We start from the raw sequence: 25,867 nt of genomic DNA on the forward strand, positions 1-25,867 counted from the left end.
TCGCATTAATAGCTTGCAGCTTGGAGAAATTTTCTCATCCCAAGGGCACTGGATATTACAACAATTGACACAGAGGTGCTAGCATCAGCAACATTGCGCTTCTCACTTTCACTGCTAGTGGCATTGATGGCCAGCTTAGAGGGGGCTAGAGAATATCAAGTGAGGAGTCTGGGGACTGAAGTGGCAGCTTTTCTTCTTTTTTATTTTAGATTTATGCATTTTAAGTCACTCCTCATTGATGTCTGGGAGAGACTCCTAGCAGAAAAATACACAAGAGAAAAAGTAAAATTGTGGAATGCAGCAAACGACTTCCTGGTGGTGACAAGGTCAGTTCAATAAATAATTAATTAAATAATGCAAGTGCCATTTTTGTTTCCCGTTCCAAGCTTTAACAATGAATTTACTATGCTCAGGAATGTGTCTTCATAGAACAAGCGATGAATGTTTCTAATTTGTTTCTCTTTATTCTTTATAGAAAGCAGGAATAGTCACTAATGAAGTTATTTTTGAGTCTCCAGTAAGGAAAGATCAACCAGAATTTGCTTCTGTCTGTTTTTCTCTCTTTCTTTATATACCAAAACTTTAAAAAAATTGTCACAGGTGACAGATGGCAGTGATAGTTTCACCTGTAGGCCAGATGGACTAGAGGCCTGAGGCCACATAAATTAGGACAGCATAGAGTAGTCAAAAAGGGAAAAGTGAGTGACTCAAGCATAAAGTCAGCTTTGTAAAATTCAACTCCCCGTCATCTGGGGTGAGTGATTTTTTTTTTTTTTCTCCTTAATGGGTGGTAGATTATCTTCAAAGCTTCTGGGTTTTGCCACAGTAACTGAAAGCAGGGATAGTGTGACACGTTTTCCATCACTGAAACATGTGATGCAGATTTCCAGTTAGGAAAAGTGGGTTCTGTTCTTTAAATACATATTTTGTTATTTATTTTTGTTTAAATACATAATTTACTTAATATAATTTTGTTTAAATACATAATTTCTTTATCAGCTAATCATATGCATGATTTAATGTCCTGTGGTGCAAGACAGTATAACCCATATTAAAATATTGCTTATTCTAATGATCAAAGAAGAAAAAGATGAGCATGAAAGTAATGGCTCTAGCTCCCCTTACTCTTGCTTGCTGGTGTTGTGTGTTTGGTACCAACCAGAAAATGATTTTGGTCAGACTCCCGAGTTTGGCAGTGTCAAGGTGGGCTGCCATTTTCACTCTCAGACCATGGTAGAAATGATGGACATCTGTGGTTGCAACCTTACCACAGTGTCAGCAGTGCAGGAGTACTGTAGTCTTGGACTCAGAGGGCAGAGGACTTGTGGCAACATATAGGACTTCTGGAGCTAAAGGAAGGACGTGTCATGGCTTGAGAAAAAGCGTGAAAATCTAGGTATGTTGTGATGCAGATATTCACTGCTGGGCTACAAAAATATCTAGAGAATTAACGACAAATATTTTCAAGTTTTCAATAGATGGAATAGAGATTAAGACAATTTTTATTTCTCCTCTGGGTGACAAAGTGTTATTTGATCAGCAAGCTATTTTCTTCATAGTAATTTAATTTAAAATAATATGGAAGAAAATAACTCTCTTTAATTCTGGTTATTAATTAATATCCAGTACTGGGTATTGCTTAGAGTTTTTTGGTATATTGGCTTTTCTGAAGTGAGGTATAAGATGGATATACAGTAGTTTGGGATATTTTTTTTCTGTTTACTGTAAAAATTCATACATGAGCCAAATTTTTATGTGGCTGCAACTTCAGGAGAGAAACGTGTTGTGCATATTGATGGGTGGATCAGCAACCATTAGTGCCACTAGCAATAAACTGCCATGAGAAGAAGCTCACTTAAACTGTCAGCATGCTGGCAATGGAGAGCCTTTATTTTGCAAGAAAAAGTTTTCCAAACTTGCTTTTCAGATCAGCAATCCCTTAAAATGTTGTGAAAGCCTTTTTAGCATTCCAGAGCTTTTACGTTTGTGCTATTCAGATCAAATAATGCAGTAGATGTTGTTTCCTTTATTCAGGTGATTTGCCTTGGAAATTATGTTGTGTTTCAATTGCCTAACCTGCTTGGAGACAGGTGTTTCTAAGGTTAGCTGCATAATGACACAGCATGGCTTACTCAGGAGTATGGCAAATCTACAAAACAGGACCCTGGAATATCCTAGCAAGTGCCCAGCTCCCCTGCATGTCCTCCCCTGTAGCCAGAAAGGAGGGGAGGGACCTGTGCAGACAGCACTGAGAGATGGCACCACATGAGCCAAAGCAAGCACAAATGTTCTCCAGAGGCCATAGGTGTCACTGAAGGCTCTTGGGCACACTGTGACTCTCTGCAGAGAGAGTGTTTCAGCTATGTCAATTGATGTAAGACAAGTGAAATGGCTTTGCAGATGTTCACAATGCAGCATGAGGGTCCAATTCAACCACTTTCTGAATCAATGTAAAACAGAGCAATTAAAGAACAAGTAGTATCATTATTGTGGTGATCCTGCACTGGTTTGATGTTCTCATAACACTTTGTAATCACAGTACTTATTTACACAGCACACACTGTGAAGCCTGTCGAGTACATTTTTGTGTAATTTTCTTTTTCTTATTTTGTACTATTTTATATACAAGTATTCTGTGACAAAATATACAGCAGCCAGTATAACAAACACCTTGACCACAAGGTAATTTCTGTTGGGGTGGATGTGGTCTACAGGCTCTGAATCATGTTCACTGAGCAGGGAGTTGTAGTGATTGAGGACACGGTGGTCCGGTGGAGTAGAAAAACCTTCTGCTGGAGGTTGTCACAGCAGCTGTGCTGGCTGCCAGGAAGCAACCAACTTACTTTAGCTGGTGCAGTTTGCAAACAAGTGTTTCAGCATCCTTTCAGAGGTAGTTTAGGCTGCTAGAAGCCCTGTGCACTGAAGTGGCTGATGTGGGAACAGGCTGCTTTTTAATGCCTTTGCTTCATGAGTGGTGGCCTTCAACAGAGACAAGGAAACAAACATCTGAGGTTGGTAATGTTTAGAACCACCACAGTGAGTTACCAGCAGTCACCCGTTAGAGATCAAGCCCCCTGCAGACCACAATAGATTGTACTACAGAAGGAAAAAGCTCTTCTGTGGGAAGCTGCATTAAAACCCCCTCATTTTCTAAAGATTTCTTGTGCTGTTTCCAATAAACATTCCTCCACTAGCACTTTCTTAGCTACTTTACATGCTGCAATGCTTGTCTCTCAGCCCTCAGTATCCCCCCACAGTGGTCCTTCTGATCAGATACTATAACTGTGATTGCAAATTCTTTCAGGTAAAAACTGAGAAAAAAATCCATCAGCAGGAAAACATTGTACAGCCTGATTCTTCATCTGGTCTGGTAGCTTGATATCATTATTAGATTTAAAAAAATCTTTTGAAGGGACTTTTTCAATAAGAATGGTGTTTTTAACTAAATGAAGTTAGAAGTGTGAGCTAGCTATTGAGTTCTGAACAATTTGGAGAAAGGAAGCATCCTATGATCATGAAGTCTACACTGGCAAACAGCAGAGGCTTCTAGTGTGTTGCTAAAAATACTGTAGAAAAAAAATAATATTGTTTTTAGTCTTTGACAGAAAAAATTGCATTTTTTTCCAGAGGGAAAAAGGTGTTTCAAACTGTCTCTACCCAGTTTCCCTCTGTTGAAATAAATAAATTTAGGCTGAAACAAAACTAGGAAAATAGATGGGGAAGGATGGGGTTTAATGAAGTATCCTAAACCCATCTAACTCTCGGAAAAATGCAGTGGTGCACCTTATGTAATGCTGTGGTAACTCACTTCAGATATGCAAAAGGAAATAGACTTGAAGCAATTGGTCCCCCTTCTCAGAATTCTATTTTATAGCACACTTACCAGCATGCAATTGTATCCGATTTTCCAGACTTGACTCTTTGGAGACCAAAACTGGAAGATGAGACAGTTTGCATTTTGATCAGGTAAGACTGGTGCAGAAACTGGATTCCAGTACGTATACCACAGACCACTTAGTGAAAAAGTCATTGAAAAGAATAGCTTACTTATTTCTGAATGTCCATGTTTGCATTAAGGTCAAGAATAACTTCGATTTATTTCCATTTATGTAGATGTAGCTGTTCAATCTTCCAAAAGAATTAGAAAAAGAAGATAAGAGGGAGAGGGAGGGAAAGAGAGGCATAGCAGAGAGAGCATGAAGAAGGTATGTATATGTAACAGAGACATAAATTAAGACTGGATTGAGGCAGATGAAGAAACAAGTACAAGGCAATAATGGTGGAAGAGACAGAAGAGAACTTCCTAAATTAAAGCAGACAAAAATGTGAAAAAGAAAATCTATGAGGAGAAATTAGAGAATGGTGAGGCATGAAAAAGGAATATGAAAATAAAGATTTCTGTTATAAGTTTCAGATTTAATATGTGTTTTATGCAGCAACTGTCACACTTCAATATTAGCAATTTTTGCTTCTATTACTTTAACTCATAGTCACGGATAGAATGGTAAAGTCTGAAGAGGTGGGAAGGCACAAACCAAAAATGTGTCTGTCCTACAGTAATTGTAATCTGAAGTTAAAACAAATAACAATATATGATACAGACGAAAGAAGAACACAAGGAAATGTTTAGACAGCAGTAACTGAATGTGTTAAACAGACCTAACTCATGTTCAGGTGTGTTTCTAAATATGAGACAATGGAAGGATTTAAGTGGGAGTTTGAAGGACAACAATTAAGTAGATTTGGATACAGTTATTGGAAGGTCTTCTCAAGCATAAAGAGCGATAAGGAAGGAAGACCTTTGGTGTAAAAGTTAAGAGGCAGTTGTGACTGAGTGCCTAGTAGTTCACAACTCATAGTAAACCAGCAATGCATTTTGATAGTTTCAAGAAAGTGAGGTGGAGAATGACTTTGAAAATGGAGATGACTAAATTGTGTTTGAGTCTGAAGAGAAGAACATGCTAGTGGAGAAAGGGGTGAAAGGGCAGAAGAATTAGGTTGAAATTTGATTTTTGCAGTGCTGATCTTAATGGGCATGAGCAGCAAAAAACTGCATTCATCGAGACCACAGAAGCAGACAACAGAAAGAAGAACCAAAGAAACAGACTCCATTAACAGAAATATGGAATGACGAGGGTTTGGGGAAGACTTTCAATTAGGTGGTTGGATGAGATCTGCATTGAATGTTTTTATATAGAAAGAATTATTTAGATGTAGCCTTGGAACCAAAGAAAGATCTAAGGATGGTTCTCTGTTTATGGTCCTGAATAAGAGATGAAAAGGACCATATCAGAAGGGGGACTATTGGAAGTGATTTATGAAGAACATAACACATCTTAGCACAAGATGGATTAATTGGAAATGTCTTTAATGAAGTGACCGGAAGAAAACATGTTCACAATTTCGTTGCTGTTTGGGCACCCGAGATAGTAACAGATGGTAGGAGCAGAAGTTGTATCTTCTGAGGACTGTGTAGGGACTTGCTGAAGCAGACACTGAAATTCAGATCTATTTTTCATGGAAGAAACTGCAGAAAAAGACTCTTAGTCCCAGGAATCCTGTTCCACTATTTTATCATCAGAAGAGTGACATGACTAAAGCTTTATCAAAGAAGCTACAGATTTTTCCTAGCAAATGAGTCTCAGAACCACAGACAGACATGAAGTGATTTTAAGAACTGGGCTGAAATATGCTCTGTTGGATATTTCTGACAGCCCTAAAAGGCATTAAACATCTCTCTGTGGTGTGCAGTGAAGTCTCCTGGAATATCATCAGCAAATTGATTTTCTTGTGATTATTAGGGTGTGTCAGGGGTTTCAAGGTAGAGAAATGTTTCAGCCTATTTTGGCAAAATGTTCTCCAGCCAGTATTTGGGGGCTTTATGTGGGCATTCCTGCAACTAGCAGGATTGAAATGAAAATTCAGGTGTAGAAAAATGTGCTATACATAGGCGACTACGCTAGGGCAGTGAAGAACAAAATGTAATATCTGATAGAGGTAGAAGAATGAAAAGTGACTCTTTATAAACTTGTGCTTGTTTCTAGACATTTAAAATTATTTTACTCTTTCTTGGCTGCCATTCTAAATACCAAAGTAAATTTTAAATTGCAAAGATCTGTGTATTAAAAAAAAAAAAAAAAAAAAAAAAATTATTTTTTTTTTAATAAAATTTGGTGAACAGTTATACTGAAAAAGTTCAAATATACTTGACCATCTTCTGTGAAGAAAACTGAAGATTTTGTTCTGAAAACTTATAGCTGGCCTTTTTCATTCGTCAAACATATATTCCTATGTATTGTGTGTATGGGAACTGAATGTAATGATGACACTAAGCGACTGCTACTTCAGTTAAATGTAATGTTCACTTAAAGTAGATAATTATCAACTGTTTTCTAGATGCTGCTACAAGTTTTATTATACATTGTCACAATGATTTTCTTTCCCTGTTTTTCACTGTTTTTCTAAAAACATTTATTCAGAAGTGACATTTTTTACACCTTGTGCAACTATTTTATGTCATCATGTGGTTGGAAAATAGAGGAAGACAGGTATGAATTGATCATCCTGAACAATTCTGATGTTCAGTACAAAATATAGGTATTACAGGTGTGCAAATTCTGCACATTTTTAAAAAGTATGGGCTATACAGTTGTGTCTTGGATCTTAAAAGAAACATTTGCCTTGGATCTGCGAGTCTTCCTTTTGTATTTGTTTTCAATAGACTTTCAAGTACTGAAATTTCTGTGTGTGGAACAGTCCAGAATTGGTACATCACATGCCTGAGTATTCACAGGTGGAGAGGTACATATTTATAGAATAAGCTTGTCAAGACAGTGGGAGAACAGGCTGCTCAGGATAAGTTATTAAATCCAATCACTGGCACTGTTGTAACAGCTGGATGAAATCCCTTTAGGCACTTGACCGACAAAAAATTTTTTTAACGAAGTCACCAAGTTAACGTAGCATCTTAACACTCACAGACCTTTTTCTTGACTTTGTTCTGATTATGTACATGTGTATCCATGCACACAGAAGTGCAGTCCTCCTCTCATTCTTCTGGCTTTTTCAGGTGCACAGCTGTGAGCTGAGCAAAGTCTAGAGCAAAGGAATTCAGAGGTGCAGTTATTGCAGCTTCCTAGAACAAATGACTTTCAGGTAACCAAATAGGCCCTGGTTCTTGTGTACAGATTTTGATCAGTGGTAATTTTTGTTTCCAGTCTCAAGATTCTGAGGTCAATTCTTCCAGACACTGTTGGTCTCTAGAGGAACAAAAAAATTTATGACCCAAAACCCAGTCTCCAGTTTGTTGCATGTATAAACAGACCACTGACAAATCAGGTAATGATTCTTTTTTCCTTCCCTGATAAAGCCATATCATTGTATTGCATGAAAGAGAAAATAAAGTAAATGTATTATCTGTCTTTATTACTCATTACCTTATTTACTGCTTATAATTTACATGATTATGTCTAGATAAATTAAATTTGTTAAAATGAGTGATTAAAACAGAAAGTTAAGTGAACCAGCTGAAGGGGAGAAATCACTGTTAATGAAGGAAGATAAGAGAATGCACCGAATAATTACTTTCCTTGCCCCTTATTTTTCTTTCTGCTATTGTCAATACCTTACTTAAATATTCTTGAAGATCATTGTTTTTAAATTGAATAAGGAAACAGAAGTGGTAGCCGGTTCTGTGATTAATCATTTGTACTTTTTTGTGAAATCTTGGTGTGTAAAACGGCAACACAAATAAAAAAAATGGCTGCAATAAAACCAACGAAACTCTTGTCATAAAGAGGTTGAGAGCATTTAGGACCTGAATTATTTGCAAAACTTCATTAATTTTGCCTTTATTTCCCCAGTATTAACAGATACATGAACTGTCCTCTTTGGCTACTACAACGATACTTTTGAAACCTCAGGTTAAGACTCCCTCACAAGAGTTTGTGGGGAACTGTCTCATTTCTTCTTTGGCTCAGAATTCCCTTCTGCATTTAAAGAGAGCGACTCATGTAGCCTTTGTCAATTTTTATTCCTAAATCCTCTATTCCACACTTGGCACCTACTATACTGATGTATTTGTCATGGACAAGTATAAGGAAAGTCTTTTTCATTACTAGGTTTGCAGATGTTTGCAGCAAATCTCAAGATTTCGATCCATTTGCCTTCCTGGCATTGCAGCTCCATACACATTTCTCTTTCTTAAAGGGCTTTCTCTTGCTAATTTTAAACAACACTTTCTGATACTTTAAGTGTATCTGCAAAGCTCTAATGTTACTGGAATTTAAAAGTCCTTTGAAGACTGCTGCTCATTCTTCTGTTGTCCAGGAGATATTTATGTATGCATATTCTTAGCTTTGGAAAGCCATTACAGAATTTGTGTGTTGAGTTTGAGTATGGTGGGGTTTGCTAGTGGGGGAGTGGGCTAGAACAGTGGCTCTTGTGAGATGATTCTCAAAGCTCCCCCAGCTCAGACCAGCCTCTGGCCAAGGCTGAGATAATCAGTGAGAGTAGCTGTGCCTCTGTGATAATGTATTTAAGGAGAACTTGAGAGGAGCAGCAGTTGTGATGGGACACCTATGCAAACATTGAGGTCAGTGGAGGAAAGGAGGAGGGGGGAAGGTGTGCTGGAGCAGAGACTACCCTGCAGCCTGTGGTGAGAGGGCAGGCCATGCCCCTGTAACCCATGGAGGTCACCAGTGGAGCAGATGCTGACCTGCAGTCTGTGGAGGACCCCATGTCAGAGCAGGTGAGTGCGCCTGAAGGAGGCTGGGACTTGGAGGGCAGCCTGTGCTGGAACTATTCGTCACTGGGAGGACTGCAACACACAAGAGGGACCCATGCTGGAGCAGTTTGGGAAGAGCTGCAGCCCATGGAAAGGAGTAGTGTCAAAGAAAGTTCATGGAGGACTGTCTCCTGTGGGAGGGACCCTGTACTGGAGCAGGCAAAGAGTGTGAGGAGTCCTTCTGAGGAGGAAGGAGTGGCAGAGACAGCAGGTGGTGAACTGATTGCAACCCCCATGCCCTGCCCCCTGTGCCATTTGCAGGGAGGAGGGAAAAGAAATCTGGAGCAAAACTGAGCCCAAGAAGAAGGCAGGGATTCAAGGAAGGTAGGGTTTTTAAAGATGTGGTTGTATTTCTCACTCTCCTACTCTTCTTGATTGGTAAATTAAGTGGTGGTGGTGGAGGTGTTCAAATTAAATGGAAGTTCCTGTTTTCTACCCATAAGGTGTCTGTCTTTTGCCTGTGATCATAATGGATGAGTCATCCCTCCTTATCTTTTTGTCCATTCCCAAGCCTTTTATTTTAATATTTTCTCTTCCCAGTTCCCGAGGGGGAAGGAGTGAGCTGCATGGTGGTCAATTGCCCTCTGGGCTTAAACCAGGACATATTGTAAGCAGATACTCGTGAGTCTGACTGTGTGGCCTCTCCTGAAACACCAAATAGAAAATACCAGGTGAAAGGTAAGAAAATGTGGTTTTAAGCACTGCAAGTACCAACTCAGACTGTAGGCTAGTTCACACCTTAATAGGAAATAATATTCTGAATATATGCACTATGCACAGGGTTCCAAAGTGTCTAAAAGAGCGTACTGAGTGACCCATCTATTGCACAGATAGTCACGGACAGAGCATTTTTAAAAAAACTAATTTATTAAAATCTTTTCCTTAAGGATATGTTTATGTGTGTAATCAGATTTCCTGAATGGGATGATCAGTCATTGTCCAGAAGGTGACAGGAATCTTTATTACAACCAAACCTTGTACTGACAATTTCAGGTATATCAAATGAGATTCTTTGAACCATTCCAGTGAATTCTTATGATTCAGCTGGGCCTTGGTCCTAGGTGACAACTTCATCATATGCATGAACCATTGCTATTGATTATCTTGAATTCTGTATAAAAAGTGTCCCATCTTAACTAAATACAAAATACTGTCTTGTGTGATCATTTCTGCATCTTTAGGAACAGTTGCTACTGACAATTTAAAATAATCTATATAGAGTTTTGTCAATTCTACGATTGCCTGGGGGTGTCTTTGGGACTTTCAGTTTCTCCACCCAGTGAGTTAATCAGCACATCTAAAGCACAAAAATAGTGTATAGTAATTGGATTAGGCACAACAGGAGCTGCCTGGGCAAAGTGACTGTCCAATACTCCTACATGGAGAGTTCCTGCAAGGGTTAGTCAAATGTTTTGTTGTGGAGTTCAGTCAATCACCTCTTTCAAATCAGTTTTTGTATCAAATAAGCTCTTTGAACCATTTGTCTCCACTGTACAGGGACTAGCTGAGGTGTTCCTGGGCCACCCAGGCAAATAATGCCTAAATGTGCTGGGTATGCGCATGGGCACAGCCCTTACACCCAGCTACACTGCAACAGGAACTGGAACTTTCTACCTATATCACAATTTTAACTTAAGTTCCATGGATTTGTCACAATTAACAGAATTTCAGGGAAAAGTCAGGGTCCTTCATTGCAGTTATTGCATTTTGACTCTTTCAAAAAACTCAAATCATGACAGGTAAATTTACCAGTGTTCCATCTGTCAAGGACTATACTCTCGTCACTGAAAATGTATAGTTATTTTAATATTGATTTTAACTGGTGCCTAGAACACATGCAACGTCTGTAATACTAATGACTACTTAACCATTAACATTGTAATTCAAGGTATTTCCTAACCATGTTCATGATTCAATGCAGATGGCATTATGGATCACAATAAAAAGGCCACCTACTGCTCCTGTGTCTTCCTGTCTGGTGAAAGGTTATAGCCAAGCATACCCAAATGTAGCTGCATACCTCTCACTTCCATAGGAGTTTCCTTTCATCATGAAGATGTAAATAGAATTGGCACATCCAGATTTTTATAGCCCTAATTCAGATTAAGTGTAAATTTAAAAGCGTTCAGTGACACACCTACTTTCATTTCAACCCCCCAAAAAAAACATAGTACCTTAAATCTAAGGATGTCTATTTGTTTACGATTATGAGAGATTCCAGCTGTATTTCTGTAAAAAGACATTTTATGAAAAGAATTGGAAATAGTTTCTCGTTATGTTTAAATATTAATAAATACTCTGTGAGGTGTTGTAACAATAAATGCATGTTTGATCTTTGAAAGTTTTAGGGATTACAGTTGTTCATTTCTTGATTTTTAAATTGTTCCATCAGGCTCATTTTAATTGTTTCTGCTGCAGCAGTCACTGAGTATCAAATTCAGAAATAGTATACTGATTCAGTTGTCCTCTGAAGGATTAATTTGTTAAATTTGGACATGAAATCTAGTTCTTTAACTGTGAAAGAATGACATTTTAATCCTGAAAATCTCAAACCATTTAACTATGAAGTAGCTACTGATGTCTTTCTAGTATACAGTCTCAGACATTATCTTGTCTGTTTTAAAGACAAAGATTTTAACAAAGTTATCTAGTAGCAAGTGCAACAAAGTTCATAGTAGCATTCAAGGTACAACAAAAATAAGCTATTTTACCTGTTAGGCAGAAGTACAATGTTATTTGGATGTTGAAATTCTACTATATTGAAGAAAGAGGAAAGATTTTTCTTGGATGTAGTTTTAAAACATTCTGCTGTTTTTCAGAGGGCCCATAGGTTTGTTATGTCACAGGCATTCCCAAGAGAGATACATTGGCATAGGCATAGGCAAGGTAGTCAAAGGGCAAGAAACTGTAATTTATTTCTTGTCTGTCTGAGTTTACCTTCACACATGAAATGTTGCTCTCACTGAAGTCAATAACAAAATCTTTGTAAAGAATGCATGCGTTGGTGTGTCTTTGTGCGTGTGCTTGTGTATGTGTGTATATAATTGTGTACGCACACCAGTAGCAAAAGCTATGATGAAATAATTTTACCCATTTTACCAAATAGGAGGTATGATGTCATGATTTATGCCCATATAGTCAGTGCTAAGTGAGTATGTGGCTGCGTTTCAAGTTTTGTAGGCCAGCACAAAGCATGTGTGCAGTTTATACATAATGTAGATTATGTGTGTATGAATAGTGCAATTACAGGCCAAATCTGTTATATTTATGTGTGTGTGGAGGGCTAACATGTTTCAAAGTTATCACAGAGTGCTGTCATAAGAAACAGAAATGGTCAGCATGCTGCCAAGAGCCTGTTCTGAGTGCTTCATCTATAAAAGCAGTCGTGTACCTTTTTACAACTGATAGTGATCATAGTATTTCTTTGCAATAGTGATAACAGAAGTGAAGCAATGGAAAACTATGTTTGATCTTCAAAGAACTTGCCTTTATTTAGACACCTAATTTCATTTAACTTTTACAAGTAAGGACTGTGCCCATAGGTATTCAAGATGCTATGTGTAGAATTTATACTGCAGTGGGTCTGTTGGAAGCTTTTATCAATATATGAAGATAATAACATAAGAGGTCTGATTCTTATTTCAGCTATATACCAATCCACAGAGTTGACTCTGACTTCTGTGGGATTATTTACAATTTGTGTCAGTGTAAACACAAGAGAATCACCCTGCTTACAACCAAAGGTTACAGTCTTCTGGCTCTTGGGTGACACTTTATTTCTAGAGGGCACAGCATAAGCAATCTGTGGTCAAAGAAGGTCTTGAAGCATCCATATTTTTCCTGGGAGAACTGGGAGGGCAAAAGAAGATGGTTATGAAGATCAAGCCACTAATGGCAAAGGAAAGAGGTCTAAGCACAGGAAGGAGATTTAGAAGGACTGCCAAGCAAAAGCAATTGAACTCAGGGAAGTGTGCTTAGAAAGAATTCTTCATCTTATCAACTTTGCTGTTTAACTCCACAAAGTTTCTATGACAAGAGTAAAGGAATTATATTTGAGAAAAAGATGTCAAAAAGAACAAATTAAACCATCCAACAGAAAAAGAAAAAAAAAAAAAAAGAAAAAAAAAGAAAGACTGAAAGAAGAAAAGGAATAAACCAAAATGGTTAAGGAAGTAGAGTCAGATTTTGTTTTTTCTGCCAAAATCAGCATGTCTTCTCATTCAGGTTTGGAGTGCTGTCTAGAGAGGAGTTGAGTAAAGGTGACAGAAGGTCTCGTGCTATGTGTCAGGCAAACATTTCTTTCATTTATATCTAACAAAATTATTTTGCTTTAAAAAGTGGGCACTGCAGATGACATCTACAGGTGTATTTATAGTCCAACACATCGCCAATTATTTAATTTACATTTCCATAGTAACAATTAGCAGAATCCAGGCAAAGAAAATATGCGCAGTCTTTGCTCAACAATTACACTGCCACATACCCAGCATTGTTCAGTTGTATGCAGCAGTTTAAAAATACACAGCCGTGGGGCTTTTTCCTACTGTTACTGCATTCTGTCAAGGTAGCACCTGGATTTCCTGGCTATAAAATATACAAAGCCACAGGAAAAAGCTATTCTCCAATCCAGAGAACCAGCAGTCCAGATTTTAAGATGCAAAAGGCATGCAGGTATATAAGGGGTGAGGACTTCAGGGAGGGGCTAAGGTGACAATAACCCTGGGTTTCCTTGTGTACATATAAAGTGGTTGCATAAGCCACAGATGACACCCATCATCCCCCAAGCCACATGCCAGTGACCTGGCAGCACTGTGGTAAGAAAAGCTGTGAGCTAGGGATTTAGAATGTTGAGACCATGACGAATGGTGGCATAGAATTTATTTCTCATAAACTTACATTCATGTTGAAGTTGTGGAATACTACTGAGAATAAGGACCACTATCACAAAGCAACGTAACTCTATCCGTTTACAATGCTAGGAAAAATGTCATTGGTCTTGTTTTCACAGGAAGCGCAGACCAAATAGACAGGGGTACTACAGGAGTGGTCAGAGTAATAAAATTACTTTCAATAAGATATTGGCAAGATTTTAAAAGGGATCTCTGGAGCTTTATTTCTGCTAACTGCTGTGGTGAAGACTGCATTGAGGTCATGCTGAAGTCAAGGGTGAAAAATGGTGACTTTTTTAAGCCGGAAAGTGTCTCTGCAAACAAGTTCCTCTTTTCACCATCAACTGTCATTTTCCCCTCACTGACCATGAAAAGAAGTGGTTGCCTCAGGTAATTATGTGTACAGGAAGAAATTCTCACTGCTTTCTCAATATCACCAATAACACATTTAAGTGATTTACTGTACCTTATAATTGGTTTTCTGAAAATATGAATATTTTACTGCCACTGTGGCAACTCTCCACAGCATCTATAATAGTGACATTCTGCAGGACATGATTTATGAGTTTTATTTTTTGCTCTGTCTAGAAGCAAGAAGGTTAGAAGTTTTAAAATTATTTTCTTTTTGAGAACATGAAAAAAGATCATAAAGCTGCATCTGATCAATGTGTGAGAGCTTTTCTTGAGGGGCTGATCAACCAAAATAACCCAACAAATGTTAGAAACAAGATAGAGGAAGCCCATCATGCATAAAGTAATGCCATCTTAGTATCATACACTTCTTTATAGCTAATTTGGGGAGGAAGAATTAGCCTATCTCTGAGCACATGATGTGGAACAGGAAAGCAGAAAAGAATGTCCATGAATGTTGAAGCCTGCTTTACGCTAGTGGGTGCCTTTGAAATCCCTTAAAAATATATGTGTGGCAAAATACTATAAAAGCAAAGTGAGAATCTTGGTATTGTGTGCAAAAGTAAAAGAAAGTGAGCTTGGTAAAGTATATTGGAACGGGGATGATGCCAAACACCAAGTTTGACACTTGCCCTGGAGAGCTTGTAATCTTGAGAACATATTTTGTTATCCATTTCTCCTTGCTTACAAGCAAGAAAAAATAGATCATGATAAAATAAACCCTTGCTGTTGCACACTCTCTGTGCTGTTTTAAAGAATCTAGTTTCTAGATCACGTTAGGAGAGTTCTTAAATGGAAACAATAATAATATGAGTAATTTCAGGTTCCTTGGCTCCCAATGCAATTCACAATCCTGAGTGAGGCACCCATGCTCTCTTATATAATGCAAGGAGAAGGCTTTAAGCCTAGAAAAGGGTTTTACTAAAGCAAAAATACAAAGGAAAGTATAAGTGTTTGCATCCTGCCTATGACAGGCAGTTAACTTCTCTGAGCCAGAGGTGAGCACCTCTTTCATAACAAGGAACTGAGCTTACTTATTTTCAGCATTCAAAGTGAAATTTTTATTCCACAACTGGAAGAGCAAGTCCTAATGTTCTTTTAACCACTAGACTGGTAGCTAGGGTACTTATGAAGACGTAAGAGACTTAAGTCCTGGCCTTAGGGATTTGTTTTAATAACAACAAGAGATGGTTCTGAATTGGCTTTACCACTGCGTCCCATGGAAATCTGAATTTGCATTTGTTAATTATTTATAAGCTAGCTCATAGTCATATATTCCTCTTCTACTATATACCAGACAGTCTGATAAGAATAGTCTGTAAAGCTTTAGAACATTTGAAGGAAAAGACAGAGAGGCTGATGGAAAATAGACCAAAAAAAAAAAGCAATAGGGGTTAATATATGACAGGTCATGCCAGATCAACCTAATCTTTGTCTTTGTTGACATAGCAAGCATTACAGGCAAAGAGAGCAAAACCTTAAAGGATAAATTCACCTGCCCCTAAATATAGTTTGCTGGGGATGATAGAACACAGTACAAGAGCTGTAAAGCAGGGAAAAATGGGCTAACAGGGAGACTGCTAAAAAGAGAACAGTGTTGCTGGAAGAAGGTAGCTAGTGCAATTCCTCAAGGATAGGTCTTGAGGCCAATTATGTGTAATGTTTTTATTGGTGACCTTGGCACAAAGAGTACCTGTGTGCTGATGAAATCTGCTGATGACACAAAGCTGGGAGCAGCAATCAATACAGAGGAGCATCGAAATATCATACAAGAGGAGCTGGATGACCTTGAAGACTGGAGCAATAGGAACAGGAGGATAACATGCAGTACCAAGTGCAAGGTCATGCACCCAGGGACTAAGAAGAAGAATGACTGCCATAAACTGGGAATGCAACATGTGCAAATGAGAAAGGGCAATTTTGCGAGTATAAGTCAATCACAGAATGCCTGTGAACCACTTAAAGGATGATTATCAAAAAAATGCATGCAAAGTATTTCCAGTGATTCTAGAAATGGACAAAAACATTACTCAAATGGTCAAAAAAGACATTTTTTAGAGTATATTCAAGTATGTGCTTGAATATCTCCCTAAAAAATTAAAACTGAATAGGTACTGCTATGAAAGAGGAATCTCAAGATATGGATATGTGAATGAGTTACTGCAAATTTGAGAAGGATGCAGGTTTGCTAGGTATCATGAAGTAGTCTCTAGTAAGTGTTTGCCTGCCTGCACTTATTTCATGGTAAATTCAAGGTAGTTTTTCTTCATTCTCACTGAAAGAGAACTGTCTTTGAACTTAGCAAGGAGAAATATTATGGCAACTTCCATGAGGTGGCTAATGAGATACATAAAGCCATGAGTTCTTGTTCAAGTAATCTTACCCTACTTTGCCTAATCTGGCCAAGCAAAAGGTGAAAAGAGACGGGACTGTGTCTGTAAATGTGCAATGGAAGTAGACACCAGAAGTGAAGAAGAGTTCTTTGAGTTAAAGAACAAAGTAGCCTCAAGACTGAGTAGTCTTTAATTGGCTATTTTTTGGATTAAAATTATCTAATAGTTTCTGATCACGAGGGGTGGGTGGTCAGAAGTCTTCCAATAAGCATATTGGGGTCAAGAAGTATAACTGCTTTTAGAGCTATAACTCAAACATATTTTCTTCATGTCTGTTGACTGTGTTTGCAGTTGCTGTTAGCAAGGTGTTTCATGTGTGGAAAAGGTCTAAGATGGATATTTAGGTTGTGAGAGTGTCTCAGGGCAGGAGACAGTTTTCTGGGAAGCATTCCTTTTCTGCTTTTTAGTACTTGATAATGACAAATAAAGTCTCAGTGCAATGCACTTCGATGTTGCTTGTCTATTATTCTAATCCTGTTCCTGAACATCTTACAGTGTTTCTGAGCTACATTGTAATGAAAAGAATATCTGACTTGAGCCTATTTTAACAAAAATAGAACCCCTATCTATTAATAACACAGTAAGTAAATGAGCAGTGAGTGTATGACTCTGAGTACAGATGAATTTCAGTGTTCGTTTACATGCTAGTGTGTTTTTTGCATTTATATTTTTCATCTGACTTAAAAAATAATAATTATGCCATATTGAAATGAGAGAAACTGTTAAGATGGTGACTGATTAGACTGACATTTATACAATGTCAGTATACAATTTATACACAACTACAAATGATATGAAAATAAATATATTTAATAACTCCATAAATTATTTAAAAGAATGACCAAATGCATTTGGGTAGCCTGGAGATGATATAAAAATGGGAATTCCCATAAATACAGAAGAAAAACAGGTACTCACATTCAGTGTTAAGGGTTTCTGCCCTGTAAGGTAGAATAATAAGAAAACTTGGCAAAGACCAAAAAAGATACATTCCTAGCAACCATATGTGTTAATACATCTGGAGAAACCGTTATCTACTGGAACAATCTACACACATCATGTTTCCATGGATACAGAAAGACTGTAAATATCCTTAAGGCATATATTTTTGACTCTTTAATTGAGACCTCAACTTGGGAAAGCATAGCTTTATGCACATAGCCAGACTATTAGAGGGAGAAAATGGAGGTAGAGAATAGATGATGTTCTCACAAAATGAACAGAGGCTACTGGCCATCTCACTGTAACCAAATGGGACTGTTTAATTGCAAAGAAAGACTCAAATCCCTCAGCAGAATGTGTGGACCAAGAACCGAGAAGAAATGTCTACTATTTATTGGTGGGAGTCTTGACAGAACATGAGCAAGTTGCACGAATCTCAGCATACTGTTCCGTTTCTCCTGGCTGCCTTGCCTGTGAAGAACAGGAACATAAGTTACTTCATGGTTCATTTTCCAGTCTTCGCTGGTTGACTCATAAAATTAATAAATAGTATTCTATTCTTTTTCTCAATTTTGAATCTGTTTATCTGGGAGAAGAGCTGACCATTACACTGAATTTATGACTTGTGAGCAGTTTTGGTATTTTGAAGTTTGTTTTCATGAAACATCAAAAATATTTTCAGTATTTCCTGTGGTGCGGAGTTTCAAAAAACTTAACTTGTAAATTTTAATTAGTTTAATGAAAATGTCTGAAAAATATTCTCTCTTTCTACATGTTTTTATTATATTTTGATAGAGTTATATAATATTAAGGGAGATGTGGATTAATAGAGATATAAAACCTCTTCCATTCCTTTCAAGTTCAAGCTGTTTCTCTCCTATTTCTTTTCTGATGAAATAGTTTTATAGCACAGATTCCATCAAATCCATTTTGATGAACATTTTGACCAGCTACAGGTAGTAATAACAGTTTGGAGAAAAATGATGACAGATAACCTGTTGATAAGAAATTTAGCTTACCTGTTTTAGAAATTAATTTTCAAGAGCACAGCTGATAGATTTCTTTTCAAATAAATCAAGAGCTGTCAACAACAGAAATGAGGCAAAAAATTGAAGTTACATATTTTACTTTTTTTTTTCTTAAATTTTGTTCACATATTTCTGTCTAATCCTTGTAGTCTAAAACTTAATACCTACACTGATGGGAGTATTACTAAAATAAGGTCAATACCACACAGTTTATGACCAGTACATTTTTAGATAACAGACATTAATCTGGCAAATCAGTAATGCAAACAACTTTATTACTAGAAAAATGCTGTATGACCAGCAGTTCTTGGCACTACTGAAAATCATGCAATATAATTCTTTACTTGCTTTTAAAAATTAGATACTGGCCAGGTGGTATGATGTTTTTGCTATCAAAGTTTAAGTATTGCTCCTGTATCTACATGTTATATAAACCCACAAAACTAACGTGAAATATATTTTCCTAGAGGAAAAGGTAGGCTGTGCCTCATAGAAGAGTTTGATTCAATAACATTTTTCCGATACTGACCTTTATTAGATAATTCTAGTGCTTTTTAAAGCAAAATTGCCCTTCTTTGCAAAGTGGGTTTCTGAGTAAAGTGAGGTCACAAAATCTGCTATAAATCACTCGGGCCTAAACAAAATTTGACACTGTTTAAATTGAATTGACTCGTATACCACAGAATAATTAAGAAGAAAAACCATAGATGATATGTTAATTCTATTAGTTACTGAGCAACAATGGTTGTGAACTTCTGAAGTTGTCTTATCTTGATAATTAAAAGAAGGGTGTGTTTTTAACCATGAGAAGACATTTGGGGACCGACATTTTAGTAGAGCATGTAGTGATAGGACAAAGGATAATGGTTTTGAACTAAAGGAGGGTAGATTCAGCCTAGATATAAGGAACAATTTTTTTACAATAGGGTGGTGAAACACTGGAACAGGTTGCCCAGAGAGGTGGTAGATGCCCCCTCCCTGGAAACATTCAAGGTCAGGTTGGACTGGGCTATGAGCAACGTGATCTAGTTGAGGATGTCCCTGACCATTGCAGAAGAGTACGACTAGATGACCTTAAAGGGCCCTTCCAACCTAAACCATTCTATGACTCTATGATTTATTTCTGTTCATAAGCCCATGAATTAATTTGTAGATTTAAATTGTATTAATCATCATGACAGAATAAGAAAAGACTTCTTTTTTTTTTTTTTAGATTTTCTAAAATTGCAGAATTGTAATTGGCCTATCACTAGAATTTAAAATATTAATTTTCTACCTGCAGTGAATCTGATGTGGTCAGTCCCTGGCATGCTGGGACTGCTAAACCCTGCCAGAAACTCTCTGGGAGAGAATGGGCTGGCACAGGCACAGCCATTCCCGAAACTGCTGTGCCAGCTCTGTGGCATGGGCATTGGCAACGCTCAGTGCGATAGCACTGGTGTAACCTCAGTTCCCCATCTGCCAGTTTTCAACTGAATTACATAGCTGCAGCTGTCCCTGCGTTGTAGGCAGGATAAATGATCTCTTAAAATCCCTTTCTGGCTCCATAGTACATGCAAAAACCTTATCAAGATATAACATTGAGAACTGCTTACTTCACAAAGATCTTTATTAAGACAAATTGAATTAACTAAATCTGGCACTCCAATTTTCAAGAATTTGAGTCCTGGAAAACACTTTCTTGAATGTTCATTCATGATGATTTTGTTTCTTATCACTACACATAAAACAGTCTGAACCTGTAAGAAATGACCCAGGCTTCCTATTTGCCACATATTGCTCCTCGTTTTTCCTCTTGAAAATTACTTATTCCACACCTCGAGAATCACAAAACTAGGACAATCAGATATTTGCATCAAATACACAAAATTACACAGGGTTTCAAGTTTCCACTGTAAGTCAGTTGGGGATAATTTTGTTTGGGGGACTGACGACTACCCTAAAATTCAAAACTGGTAATTAGGGGATTTTAGAAAAAAAGCGGTGACTCTTACCATTATGCCAATGTCACTGGCATGAAAAGCGCTAAGCCATGGATCCCAGGGAAGGAAAGAGCAGGTCCCCCAGGAAATTTTATCATTCTGGTCACAAGCTCATTTCAATGTGCTTTGCATACTCCAAGATCTCCTATGCAGAGTCAGGCTCTAGCCAGCAAGCGGGGGACCTTAGCTTTTACACTGATGGCAGCTGTACCAAAAATGTCCTTCCTTGCATTTTAAGAAATACTTAGCAGTTTTGTACTCCTGTTTGTGAGGTTGACAGGCATTTCAATTTTATTATGAAATTGATACAAAAAATGGTCTTTTTGACCAGAAAATTAAGACTGGCAGTATCTGATCAGTCACAGCTCTCTGAAGCACAGCTGTTTCCTGCTGTTTGACCCAAATGGGAGGATTTGTTTTAACATCTGAAAGCCAACCCAAAGGATAGAAAGTGTCAGGAAAGGGGCATTTTCCTCGTTGAGGACACAAATCACCACTCATAGTGATTCTTAAAGAGTGAAGAATTCTATTTTAAAAATTTAAAATAATATTTTTAATGTGAATATACATGTGAAGTTTAAAAATACTTTGAAAAATGTTTCTTCTTATGAAGTAGTTAAGTTCTGGAAAGTTATCACTGTAGTTCTTTCTTTAATATGAATGTTGACCAACCAGCTTTAACCAACAAACCAAAAAATCGTTTTAATTCAAGTTCATGAGTCAGATTAATATTGCAAGGGACCTGAATGCCCTCCCCTTCCAGGAGTTTACCTGGATGGTGGCTTCCCCAGATCCCTGTCTCCAGGCCTCCTCTTGACTTCACTTGCTGACTTGAGGCTACAGCTCCTCGCTGAGATCCTGCCCTGCCCTGGTGCTCAACCCTGGCTGCTGCAGGGAGCCTGACCCTGAAGCTGCATCAAACCGTGTCCCCATGGCTCCCCACAGATCCAGTTTGACCTCCAAACCCTCCAGGATGCTGTGGTCAATGTGTAGGTACAGATTCCAACAAATACTAGCTCATATTAAAAAGATGGTTGAATAAGTACTCATTCAGAATACCTGCTGCTTGATGCAAGGAAATTAAGTGTTTCTCTAATGTGGTCAGATCCAATAGAGTGGAACACTTGAAAAGGAAATTTTCTTATCCCTCATAAATTATGTATAATTTAAAGTTCTTGTGTAGATTAAATTATAATGCTTTCATGAAGGAAAATTTTAAAGACAAATAAAAAAGGTTAAAAGATTGTATTCAAGTTTACTCCATAAGTGTCTGCTTCCAGCCCTGTTTCAATTTTGTGAGTTCATATCACTTTTCTGATTCAAATTAAGCACACTAGGGTTTACATTTAATTTATGTTTATGTGGAACATGATCATTAAAACTCCAAGCTACAGCTTCTACTGCAGACCTGTAATGAGCAACTGCATCTATTATTTTTAGAACTCGATCCTAAGCTAGATTTGATTGAAATTCACATGTCTGCAGGTGCTTATAAACATATCTAAACAGGTATGAAAGACCAACAGCAAGATGTGGCATAAACAGTTCACAGCCTTTATTCCATGTCTCTGCTAAAACAAGAATTTTGCCTCCTAGGTACAGAATTCCCATGGAAATCAATCTCTGGGTCCAGTAAAAATGACTTCTCTCTGCTGAATACAGCACTGTTTAGCTGAATACAGCTAAAAATGTGTCAGGGTTGATTCCCTTCTATTTTAAGGCTCCTCTAAGTAGAACCTTTTGAAGACTTACCAGGACAGTGAGTATAACTGAATTTTGCAGTTTAAAAGATGACAAAAAAAGGCTAGATCAGGCTTGGGTTTCTCCTCTTACTGGAAGGGGAAGGCAAGACACAATGGGGCAAGTGCTGGAAGAAGGACACTGAAAAAACAGAGCTGCTGATCAGTTTGCTTTAGAGAAAGGCAGATCATCAGCCATCATCACCACAGCCCACACACTGCCTGCTCTTTCAGCAGCAGCAGCCAAAGACTTACCAGAGGTCTTCCACAAAGGAGGCAGCAGGAAAATCTGCAAAAGCTGTTGTCCTAAGTACCCGTGAAAAATAGCACAACTCCTTAATATTTAAGAGTGTTGTGATTAAGGAAACTCAGCTTTACCACTTGTTTTTAGATATGTGTTAGTTCCAATTATTATGCCAAGTTCTATTAAGTCCATAAAGGACGATGCTTCCAGGAGCTGCATTTTTCTCCTGGCAAATAAATAACTGGCTGATGTTATAACATACATCTTTTCACTTTAGAAATACCCAGTTCAGTCTCAGTACTCCTCATAGTCTTATAAATCATGGCACCTCTGTGCTCCATCTTATTGTTAGTCAAAACACCCAACTTAATCACAGCATTCTTTAAGTATTTGCTCCTAAATTTTCAAAACAGGGAATGTAATACAGCCTGCAGCACATTTCATAGCTATCTAGTCCAGTAGGAGGATTTATGGGGACTTTATGTGGTGATGGCATTAAACACAACTATTCAAGCTTGTCTGTGAGCTAGGGAGCTGAGAGGAATTACTGAGATCCACCATGAAAAAGAGAGAGAATGAAGATTAACACTGGATTCAATACAAAGAATGACTCTCTCTTCTATACTCTGGAAGATCATAGAGGAATGTGGATTTAACAGCTTGATTCTGATGAAACTTAATAGGCATTGCATTCTGTAAATGTCTACATATTGCTTGAAAATGTAGTCTTGGATATTTTAGATGTTCATCATATTCCAGATGTAGTATTAGTAGTGGTATATCTGTATGTCTGAGAATAAGAGCTGTTTGAGCAACTAGAAAATATCAGAATAGATAATTATTCGTTGAAAAAAAAAGCAAAAATCTGCAATGAATGTTATTTATATGATATTGTTTAGCCATTTATAGAGCTGGCTTAATAAAGGACTGTGAATAAGTGATGCAAAAATTGCCAAAATTTACAATGACTTCTTTATAAAAGATATTTTCCCTAGCTCTAAATAGAATTTGGATCTAAATCATTACCACAGAATGCAACATGAATACTGAAGATGAAGGGCTCATTTATATCCAGTGCCCTGATTTTATCACTTGAATATTCTAGATAAAGGACAGAATATACTAAAGAAGCAGGTGGTAAGTACCTAAGGAGGAGTTTAAGATACACTTTATATATTTATGTTTCTGACTAATCCTTGCTCCACTACAGTCACCTCTCTGTCTCCACAGGCACTATAATTTTAGTTTTATTGTCTCCCAGGAACTACAGTTAAATTTCTGAACATGCCCAGAGCTGCCCTTATCTTTTTGAAAGAAAACCTTTCATTGCCTAGCAAAAAAAATGGAAAATGGGGCCTTCTACTAGACTTCCAAATGGACTCTGCCAGCCATTCTCAGTATAATCAATGGATTAACATATATGTAAGTCCAAGTGCATACAAAAGAAAAAGAATTATGGTGCTGGATATCTTTTATGTAATTAATTCAGGATGCTATATGACAAACTTTCAGGCTTCAGTGTCCTTGCAGGTCCCAGGACTTTTAATGCATTTTGTTCAAAGAACTGTGTTACTGATGCTTGCAGAACTACTGCTGTGCTGCCTAACACTGTGCCTGAATCTTGTTTGTGGGCTGACACATAGACACTAATAGCAACTCTTCCCCATGTTAACTAGTTCTGACTGTGCTGCAGTCCCTCAGACTAATGATGAAAGTGCTTAGTTGAGACCAAAAACCAAAAGATATCTGAGAGTCACAGTGTGGTATTTCATATCCTTACTCATCTTAATTTTGCTCTGAGATTGTTAGCTTTTCTATTCCAAGAGGATGTGTAATAATTAAGCTATCAATTATTAGTAATTCCAGAATGGTACTTTCTCATCCTCTCTTAACTGTAGCTCTTCCAGATTAATAATATTAATCAGAGAGGAACCTGAATTTGGTTGTCCCACAGCCCTGGGGGGACCGTAACCTGATTATTACACTCGGATTCAGCTATCTGTGACCAAGAATACAAAGTCCAGCTCTGATATTGTCCATATGCATAACCTTGGCTCAGACTTCTCAGGGAAATGTGAAGTGGGAAAGAGGCATAAGAAAGGCCATGGAGTCATGCCATGTAAGACAAAAAGGGCAAAACTGCAAAGTGGTGTGAAATTGTTGAGACTGGGCTCATTAGCAGTTTGAGGGTTCAGAAGGAAAACCCCCTGAATTTGGAAGATGACAAGCCAGTAACATGAAGGATCTGCTCTCGGGACCAAGGGAAGTCAGGGAAGTCGTTTAACTAATGCTTACCTGTCCAGCAAAGATATTTTATCGGGGTGGTGAGATCATAAATCTTAGATATTTTTTGTGTGTATTGACCAATAAATAACTGGTTTATATTTGAACTCATGCCTAACTTACTTTAAAGTCTTTTGTATGTGAAAAAAGACACTTGAATGAAGAGATGTAAAGAGATTAGTTTAGTGCCCTAAGTCAATCAGCTTCTCGAACTTCCCTTCTACCTTAGCTCTGACAATAGCCCCATGAACATGTTACCATTGTATGAAGTGAAGCATAACTAAATAGAAAGATTTGAGCTTGTATCTCTACTTTGATTCAGGAAGGAGATTTGAAATCCACTCCCAGGGAAGCGTACAAAATGGCTCAAAGCTCAAACGACTGTTTTGCAGTCTCTTGTGGACATTTTTGCAAGAGGAGAATCAGTTGCACAGGATCCCAGCTGGAGGAGGATGTGGAGAGAGTCAGTCAGGCACGGTAGCCAAGCATCTCACTCCTTAAGCATAGATAGCTCCTTACTCATACGACTTTGAGGACCTTTTTTCCATCCTTGGTGCCGGCACTCCGAACGATCTTTGAGTTTCTTTCTCTGATCCAATGAACTGTTTCTATGTGTGACTTGCCTTAAGCATTCAAGGAATAGTTGTACATTTAAGTTATCTAGACCATTAGGATCTTTATTAGATGAAGACTGCCATAAAATGTAATTATTAAATTAAGGTATAACTTGACCCCAGGGTCCTGTAAACCTATCTGAGTTTAAATGTTTTCTCAGTAGTTAACCTTTGCTTTAAAGACATTTAGTTTGCATCTCTTAACTTAAATACTGTTAAATACAAGATTTCTTTTCTTGTATTAAGGCACATTCACTGGTCTGAATCACTGTATTTCTTATTTCAACAATGAACTGGATTCAACAGCCAACTTGCATTAAATCTTTAAAATAGGACTACATAATGAAAATGCTGTCAGACCCTTATCTGTAGTAACATTAGTGGGCACCACTTTAACCAGGAAAATGACTTTCAACTTATTTACTGAAAAATGACCAGGTGACCATTTTTAATTCCAGTTAAAATATGCAGTCATGCATGGGTATGAGGCTCAGATAGCCTTTTAATAAGTTTGTAATTTGGTTATCTCTCTGAGCAGACTTAAGAATTTATCTCAA

At 37.7% G+C, this 25,867-nt stretch overlaps 1 long non-coding RNA gene across 1 annotated transcript; it reads left to right on the plus strand.

The window, feature by feature from the left end:
• The first annotated feature begins 1,285 nt into the window (after nucleotides 1–1,285).
• LOC113491290 lies at nucleotides 1,286–4,631 on the plus strand. Its single transcript, XR_003400368.1, has 3 exons — nucleotides 1,286–1,396; nucleotides 3,912–3,966; nucleotides 4,114–4,631. It is a non-coding gene; the product is annotated as an uncharacterized LOC113491290 (long non-coding RNA).
• The last annotated feature ends 21,236 nt before the right edge of the window (nucleotides 4,632–25,867 follow it).

This window comes from Athene cunicularia, assembly GCF_003259725.1.
Source record: "Athene cunicularia isolate RWA chromosome 1 unlocalized genomic scaffold, athCun1 chr1_part2, whole genome shotgun sequence".
Classification (NCBI taxonomy): Eukaryota; Metazoa; Chordata; class Aves; order Strigiformes; family Strigidae; genus Athene; species Athene cunicularia.